Source organism: Hipposideros armiger, unplaced genomic scaffold (assembly GCF_001890085.2).
Source record: "Hipposideros armiger isolate ML-2016 unplaced genomic scaffold, ASM189008v1 scaffold_176, whole genome shotgun sequence".
NCBI classification, from domain to species: domain Eukaryota; kingdom Metazoa; phylum Chordata; class Mammalia; order Chiroptera; family Hipposideridae; genus Hipposideros; species Hipposideros armiger.
This window is the reverse complement of record NW_017731526.1, coordinates 2,078,122-2,087,471: the sequence shown is the minus strand read 5'-3', so window position 1 is coordinate 2,087,471 and position 9,350 is coordinate 2,078,122. Positions and strand designations below refer to the sequence as shown.

General features: G+C 44.6%; 1 protein-coding gene across 3 annotated transcripts in view; it reads left to right on the top strand.

The window, feature by feature from the left end:
- Positions 1-8,201: 8,201 nt before the first annotated feature.
- BOC (BOC cell adhesion associated, oncogene regulated) overlaps positions 8,202-9,350 on the top strand; it is a 71,926-nt gene continuing 70,777 nt past the window's right edge. For all 3 annotated transcript variants that reach the window (XM_019652267.1, XM_019652269.1, XM_019652268.1), the window contains exon 1: positions 8,202-8,703. The gene's annotated coding sequence lies outside the window, so the exon portion shown is untranslated. The remainder of the gene's footprint in view (positions 8,704-9,350) is intronic.

The window sequence follows — 9,350 nt, the reverse complement described above, 5'->3', positions numbered from 1 at the left end:
GGATTCAATGGAATTGTAATAGATAAGCATGATATCGGGGATGGGAGGGCAATAGATGGGGGGAGGGGGGTTGTTACTTTGTGAGGGTGAAAAGGGTAACTATTGCATTGTTCTGTACACCTGAAACTAACAATAAAAAAAATAAAAAATAAATAAAAAAAGATATTGCACTATATAGTTAGGTTGGATGTTGTGCTATAGTTAAGGGGAAACTGGGTGAAGGGTATACAGGATCTCTCTGTATTACGTCTTACAACTCAAGTGAACCTCTAGTATCTCAAAATATAAAGTAGAAAAAAATACAGCTAAAAGTCAGTCATATGCTATCACTTCAAAATACTATTAGCATCTAAATGCTAAATACTATATAATAGCCATCCAATTTTGTATCTGAAACAGATCTGTCTTCCTTGCCTTAGCCAAGAGCCTGGTGTTTGGTTTTAAAACGATGATTCCACCTCAGGCACAGTATCAGTTATTGTTATCCTTTCGGCATTCCAGACCACATGGACACATTAGGCTTCATCAGCTGTGACAGAGATACTTGATTTTATTAGTTCTTCATTCATGCATCCATTTGATCTATTTATCTATTGGGCACTCACGATGTGACAGGCATAAGGCTAAGCACTGGGGGATACGAAGATGAAACAGGGAGTGCCCTTGCGCTTGAGGATATTCCAGTCAAGAGGAGAAGTCAGATGGACCCACAATTACACTTACAATGCTCATGATAGATGATACAATAAGGGAAGATGAGGGCTCCATGGGAGGACAACTGGAGTTGGGGAGGGGAGGCTCAGGTAAGTGTTCCTAGAGTTAGTGATGTTAGAGGAAAGTCTTTAAAAGTAAGTAGGAGATACTTACAAAAGAGAAGAAAGGGCTTAAGTCGGAGGGACAGAAACTGGGCCGCCAGGAAGCGTGTGAAAGTGTGGTGCTTTGAGGAAGGGCAAGGAGATGCTGGAGTACAAGATACAGGCCATCGGGGAACCAGGCTGGAGAAGTGGGCTGGATCCGAGCAGGGACCTGGGAGCCACTAAAAAACTTTAAGTATGGTAGTGACATGACTGATCCTGCCTCCAACTCTCCTGAATAAAAAAGGCAAGGCTTACGGATGTTTTATTTTTTATTTTAGGAATGAGGAAATCAATGGGCTGTGTGATTCATTTTCTTAGTCCTTCTTTATTTCAGGCAGAGTTTTATAGGTAAGATGCTTCTCAAAGTGGGCCCTCCAAGCCTCAAACGAGTCCATTTCGTAGTTGATGAATCCAACCAATAGAAGGCAAACAAGATGAAACTGATTTCCAAATTTGAGTGGGAGAGGTAGTGGGGAGGCTCCTACAACACCACCAGCCCCAGCATCTCTCTCTTCCTCTCAACCCCGCCTCCCTTCCTCATGGCCTCACCCTGAGGGCTGCTCCCCAGAACCCAAAGAAGTGGGGTGGGGTGGAGTTAGCACAGGGCTCAGCTGGTTTTTTGTTGCTGTGACTGAAAGTCCCAGTAAGTCCCTGGTACCTCATTAAGGAGAAAGAAAATAATATACTGGGAGCAAAACAAGCCAGCACGCTCCTTGTCTCTAAGCTTGCAAGGGCAGCTATGGCATTTGATTCTGCCCTGCTCAGTCCCCGAAACATTGATCCCCCCTCCATGGAAGCATCCCATCGCTAAAACCCTTACAGGATGTGTGAGAAACTCCTTCCTTCTTAAATGGCTGACTGAACAAATTTAATGGAGGCTGTTACCCACTGAGTTGGGTATCAAAGCTCTGAGGTCCAGTTCTCTTTGAGTGTTTGCTTTCATCTGGAGTCTCTCGCCCCCTGCCCTCAGCTGCTGCTGCCTACAGCAGCACAATATCAAACAGCTGGAGTCTGGGCAGCTCCAGGATTCAAGTTTCTCAACCTAATACTCTGGTGTGGGGAGCGGGGGGGAGGGACAGATGGAGGTTGTTGAGGAAGGTAGGAATTTCATGTGGGACGACATGGGGCCTGTGGTTGCTTCAGAGAATCTGGTATCTTGGAAGAATGGAGTCTCTTAAAATTCAGTGTCAAGCAGATAGAATCTACTTGACTGGGACTTAAGGAGAGTGCAAAAGTCAAGCGTGCAACATAGGTCACAGAAATGGCCTTGGGTTACCCTATTTGCCATTTCTCTGTCCTAGCTTCACCTATGACTCAAACTTTTGCTAATTATCATTTATGGAGCGTCCATCAAGGGTTATATTATATATATATATATATATATATATATATATATATATATATATATATATATATACAATGGACCCGGCATGGGAACTGACCAATCAGAACAAGTGCTAGCCATGAACAACTGGTATCGTTTTGTACCAGATAGAAGCATATACTGAGAGATTTCATATAAATTATTTCTAATTTTCATAGGTAAGGAAATGGAATCAAAGTGTCCAAACTCACACAGGTTTGTCTTGATTCCACAACCTCACTTTTTTATGTCATCCTCCCCTAGTGGACCCTTGTTTGTAGGCAGCCTCGAGGGGATCTAGAAACTGATCTCCTAAAGTCAACCAAAACACATGGCCGGTAGGAATGCTTGAGTTGGCAGCACTGGTCTAGAGAAGTCAGTCCCAGCCAGCTTAACTTGTATGGGGAGTAGATGGCATTGTACCAGGCTCACCTGTAATTCTGCCTGAACCATGCAATTTAGGGTTTAATTACATACTGTCTTGCATTGTTTACTAATTGTTGCAGAGGTCAATCTTATACTTTCATTCATCATTCTTCATTCAGCCATCAAATGTTTTAGAGCAACTGTGTACTTTCCTTCTCCCGCAGCCCTTGTGATGCCCAGCATGGAGAGGTAGGCCAACTCAGATACCTCGCCAATGGCCCACTAAAGAGCAAATGAGGGCTAAGTTTTCAAACAATAAATTAATGAATTAAATTTTGCATCTATTTTTAAAGATATTACCTTAATAAAAAACTTCAAACATTGAATAGCTAGAATTTGAGACTAGAAGTTGGATTCACACATATTTTATTTCTAGTTCCTCTGATCAAGATAAAAAGTCTTTATCCAAACAGTAGCTTGAATGTATACAAAAGTCAATTTACTAATTACTGTTAGGACTGTGAATTTTAGTAACTAGCCTTTAATCTTAACATTAGAGCTGCATTCTCTTAAGGTATATGTGATCTGACAATTAAGGTCACGAATGTTTTGCAACACTGTTGCTAATTATTTTTTGATATCAGAGGGATTATTCATTATGAATTTGTACCAACTGGACAAACAGTTAACCAAGTTTACTATTTGGAAGTGCTGAAAAAGCTGCATGAGAAAGTTAGACGACCTGAACTTTTCACCAACAATTCATGGCTCTTGCATCGTGACAATGTACCAGCTCACACAGCACTGTCTGTGGGGGAGTTTTTAGTCAGTAAACAAATAACTGTATTGGAACACCCTCCCTACTCACCTGATTTGGCCCCCAATGACTTCTTTCTTTACCCCAAGATAAAGGAAATATTGAAAGGAAGATATTTGGTGACATTAGAACATCAAGGGTAATACAACGACAGCTCTGATGGCCATTCCAGAAAAAAAATTTCCAAAATTTCTTTGAAGGGTGGACTAGGTGCTGGTGTCAGTGCATAGCTTCCCAAGGGGAGTACTTTGAAGGTAACTGTAGTGATATTCAGCAATGAGGTATGTAGCACTTTTTCTAGGATGAGTTTGCAAACTTAATTTTCAGACCTGGTACAATCTTTGGACTCTTCCTTTAGTTACAATTAGTAAGTTACCTTAGCCCTTTGAACACACTTGGATGCCCTTTAAAGCAACAGTCATTTGGAAGCCCACAAAAGATTCCTCAATGGTTTGACAAAATTCAAGCAACTTCTAAATATGCCTTTATTACTCTACCAGGTATCCTGTAACTCATGAAACCATTGTAGGGAAACAGTGCATAGAACTGGAAAAACCTCAGGTTTTGAATTAGTAGCACAACTTGGTTGTTGGGGATCTTAGGCAAGCTACTTAATTTTTCATCTGTAAAATGGAGATAATCAAACCTATAGCAAACGGTTGTTGCAGCGATTCAAGATCAAATGTACACACAGAATCCAACACAGAGGCTGTGAGAGGATAAAAACATTAGGTTATTTCTCAGAGAGTTGTTGGAAAAGGTAAATAAATCATAAATATAATAGAGCTCACATAGTTGGCAATTACTGTTTAACTCTTCCCACTTGGGTTTTGTCTGCACTGTAGTGTATATGTGGCAGTTTTCTTTATCTGGTCAGCTCAGTCATCCAAACTGAATAATTCGATCAGGTCTCCACTTGGGGCCTTGTGTTTGATGATCTCATTGTTGCTGAGATCCAAAAGATGAAAATGTACATTAGAGCCACTAGAGGAGGATTTTGCAATACCAACCAAAAGCTTTCAAAATGTTATATCCATTGATCCAAAACTCCTACTCATAGGAATTCACCCTTATGAAATAATCAGAGTTATAAATAAAGATTTATGATACGATGTTTAGTCAACTGTGATGCATGATCATAATATAAATGGAAACAATCTAAATATATGACAATAGGAGAATGGTTAAACAAATAACAGTCTTTTTCTTTGATGGAATAGTACAAAGCTATTAAAGTTAGACATTGGAGAAGGTATAATGACATGGGGAAAACTAATACATTTGAATGTTAAATTTAAAAGTAGGATAATAACTTGTATATACTATACAATGGACATAACTTTGCAACATATGAAAGTACCAGATAAATCAGTGAAGAAACTGGCTCCTGCCTAGATTACCAAATACAAAACAAAACAAAAAAAAACATAGTACAAAATTTTTCATAAAAGTGTCTGTTTATGTTGCTCTTTTAAACATCTTCCATTCTGATCAAGTAGATTCATATACTAAGTGTAGATGAAGCATATATCTGTATTAATCTGTATCTGTATTAATGAGAAGCAAAAATAAGAGAGAAAAACGACTAAACGCCTTATTCTATTCACAGTGTCATCCCTGGGTAGCAGGTTTAAAGGGGTTTTCCCCTTCTTTGTGTTTTTCCATATTTCCTATTTTTTTTCAACGAACATATTTTATAATCAAAGTTAAATTAAAAAAGGGACAATTATTATCTTCGTCTACCTCTCAGTAATTTCTCAGCCCAGTCCTCTGCAGATATCCTTCAAAACCTAGTTCCCTGTTTTTATGATACAGGTAAAGTGTCTGCAGCACACCGAGAAAGGAACACTCCTCTCTCTTTTCATGTCACTGTCACTCACAGAGATTCCTGCCTCTTCATTCTGCACAGCCTTAGCGATGTAATGACATGTATATACCTGTAGCCCCTGCCTGACCTTCAAACATAGTAAATGTGATTATCGCTTCCATCATAAATGCTTCCTTCTTGATGGTCCAGAAAACACCCAAGAAAGCAAGATGCCAGAGGGAAATCACCATGAACAAGAGTAGAGAGTTGCAGAAAGCACCTACGACAAGCCCAGATTCTATCTAACCCTTCGAAATGGCTGGGGGGCTAGAGTGGGGAGGGAGGGTTAGGGGAGGGAAACTAATAGAAAGGAAGGAGAGACTTAAGCAAGGAACTTGCTCCAGGCAAAGGGGAGAGTTCAGAAATACAATGTTCTTACAAAAGTAATAATAATAAACACAATTATGTTAGTACAATGAGCCATAAAAACAACAAACACATCTGAGGTGCCAAGAGTATACTTGATACTGCGGCAGAATTAAGCCCTCTCAATTAAGCTGGGATTTTCATTTTGTCTAAACTCTATGGGAAAGCTGAACACCCTAGGATGGAGGGAAGTACAAAGCCATGGGTCTTTCTCCTGGCTAAACAGTGTTTGATAAGGACTTTGATCATCTTTGTTTTCTGCTGGGTTCTGACTCCTTGACTCAGAGCCCAAGGTGAGATCCAAAGCCCAGAACAGAGGGAATGGAGAGTCCTCGGAGAAAGTCCTAGGAAGGAGACAATGTGAAAGGGTAAGGGACATCTTTAAGATGTTGAGCAATCAATAGTGTATATATATATATATATATATATATATATATATATATATACACACACACACATATATATACATATACATACATATATATACACACACACATATATATACATATACATACATATATATATATATATACATATATGAATGCTTAAGAATCCATATGAGAACTTCATGCATCATGTTCTCATTGAAATCCCACATCTCCAGTGGCCATGGCCCTTGGAGTCATCTCTGAAAACCAGACAGATAGATCCCCTGCTTGGGGAGAGAGGTGTTTTTTTTCACTGCAGTAGAAGGCTGGCTGACCCATTCCACTGGGGAATTAAGAGTTCTGTACCCAGGGTGGACACCAGGCCTTAGAGTCCTGGCCTCCAAAGGAGGACAATAAGAAGGTGGGAGCCAACATGGTCATTGAATGGGGAGAAAAATAGGTCTTGAAGAATGTTGTGGGGAGAACGCTGGAAATGAAAAGAGAAGGCAAGTGGGGAGGGTGGGAACTGGAGAAGAAAGGAGAGGAAAAACTACAGGTGTATAGTTCAAAGGGGGAATTCATAGTCTTTTTCACCTTCTTGTGGAAAATGGATCACCCCCTTTATCCATCTGCCACAGAGACAGGCCCACGAATCCAGGCACCAGAGTTGAAAGAAAATAAATAAACTGAAGGGGGAAAAAATGGTACAACGTACTGAATAAAAGGTTTATGTTGCCTTTTTACACATCTTTTGATTCATATTTGATAAAAATTATATTGATATTCAGCATAAAGTATGTATTTTTACTGATAAGAAACTAAAGAAAACAAAATGGAGGCCCAGAAAGTTTAGATGGCTTTCTCTAAATCACCTAGTGGCTTTCTGACTACTAGTGCAGCTATCCTGCCGGGGGGGGGGGGGGGGCAGCACCTGCATTTGCCCCTCTCTTGGCCTGCCTGACCATCTCTGCAGGACACCTTCCTTCCCACTTTTGAACAAACTCGGGGTTCACTTTGAAACTCGGTTTCCCTCAGTGGCCATATAAGGGGGTGAGCTGCATGGCCCCTCACAATCTGTTTCATCCCCAAAGAATAAGAAGAGGACCCAGTTTGCCACCAACTCAGCCTATGTTTGATTTCTAGATACCCTGGAAAAGTGAGTGGTTTTTAAAACGTGGCCCTGGACCACAAGCAGCAGCATCACCTGGGAGCTTATTAGAAATGAAAATTCCCCAGCCCACCCCAGAGCCTATTGAATCAGAAACTCTGGGGGTGGGGCCCAGCAATCTGTGTTCTAATAAGCCCCCAGAGGGTCCTGATGCAGCTCAAGTTTGAGAATGTTTTCTGCCCAACCCTAAAAGGAGGGTTTAACACACACACACACACACACACACACACGCACACGCACACGCACACGCACACGCACACACACACGCACTCACACGCGCGCGCACACACACACACGCACGCACGCGCACACACACACACGCACACACGGAGGTAATAGTTTTTCTCTGTGGCCACTATCCCTCCCTCTTCCTCCCCCTCTCATCCTTTAACTCGCTCCTCCATCCTGGGATGATGAATGGAGGTCAGAGCAGGGCTCTGTCAACGGAGGACGCGGCAAACCCTCTCCCCCCCCCAACCTACCCGGTGGGTCGGGGGAGGTGGCGTTGGGGGCTTCCCCGACTGGTTTCCTTGTCATTTTCACGACAGCCACTACCCGACTTTTTTTTTTTGAGGGGGCACTTTTAATAACAGAAAGTTTGCTTTTAATGGTTTACTCAATAGTTCCTTTGCAGAATTTAGGAGACTCTTGAGTGGGGGTTGTCAGAAAAAGCCTTGGGGAAAGGACACTGGGCGAGAGGAAGATAGCCCCAGAAGATCAAGTCCGAGGTGAAGCTAAAGGGAAAATAGGGGTTCACGGGAGCCCGTGAGTGTGGGAGAAAGGCAGAGGGCATTGCTTTTGGTATGGGAAAGAAGGAGAGTTGGGGGGAGAATACGGAGCTAAGGCGCAACAGAAAGAAAATGGGTGTTAGAAAAATTGAGTTTGGGAGACCGGTTTTTTTTTTTTTTTTCCAGCTTCCTTTCCAAGACTTTTTCTTTGCTCCATTTTGCTCCTCCCCCTCCTCCCCGCCTCCTCTGCCCCCTCCTCCTCCGCCTCGCGCGGTAATGGGAGGTTCCTAGGCTGGAGAAGCAAAAGAAGGAATTGTTTGCGAGTTCAGTCATCCAAAAAAGCTTCTTCCATATGGAGGGACCGGGTGCGCTGGGCGCGGCGTCCCCTGCCTTGTCCTCCTGCTGCCGCCGCCGCCGCCGCCGCCACTCCCGATTCCTGCCGCGGAGACCTTGAGCCCCGCCGGCCGGTGTCAGCAGCCGCGCGCGCACACACGTACTCACACTCACACACACGGACACACACACACACACACACACACACACACACACACACACACACGCACACACACACGCCCGCCGCAGCCGCACGCGCCCGCACGCGCCCTCCCTCCCCGGCCGGCAACTTTTTTGGTCTGGGGCTCCTTTGTTGCTCTCCTGCGGCACCTCTCTCGTGGTGTGTGTCCCTGGGTGTCACTGTGCGGGTTGTGTGTCCGTGCGGCGCGCTGCTGTGTGGCTCTCTCCGCGCCCACCACGCTGGCCCCAGGCCCTGCCTCTGCCTTCCCAGGAGCCAGCTGCAACCAGAGGTGAGTCACGTCGCTGAAGTTTGTTTTCTTTTCATAAAAAGTTGTGTTTATTTGTTGGTTTGGGGAGGGGCGGGGGCTGGCGGCGGCCGCAGGCCGGCGATGCCGAGGAAGCGCCAGCGGGTGGCTGATGGGGACGCGCGGGCGGCGGGAGCCGATCGGAGCGCTCAGCCGGCGGCTCGGGCTGGGGCTGCAGCGGAGGAGGGGCGCGCCGGCGCGGGGACCGAGGAGCGGGGACGAGGCGGGCAGCGGGGTGCCAGGGGCGCCGAATCTCGTTCCCTGTGGGTGCGGTCTGAACGGTGGTTCCCGGAAGCTTCTTGGGTGGAAGAAGCGCTGGGACAGCCTCGCAAACTTCTCCCGAAGGTTGACACCAGTGTTCCGGCTCCGTGCGCCAGGCGGTGGGAAGAAGCCCCAATGGGAGTCGGCAGATACACAGAACCGCCCAGCAACCCCTTGGGCTCTTCGGGGGTGAGGGTTTATCGTATTGCCTTTTAAAAAGGAAAACAGTAACATAAGGGACCGAACGGACCCCGAGCGAAACAGCCCCAGAAGAGCATCCCTCGCTGGACGATGCTGAAGTGGGTTGTCCTGATGTGTCTGTGGGGGTGGAGCAGCGGTAAGAGGGACTGCGTGAGTGAGTGTGTGAGTGA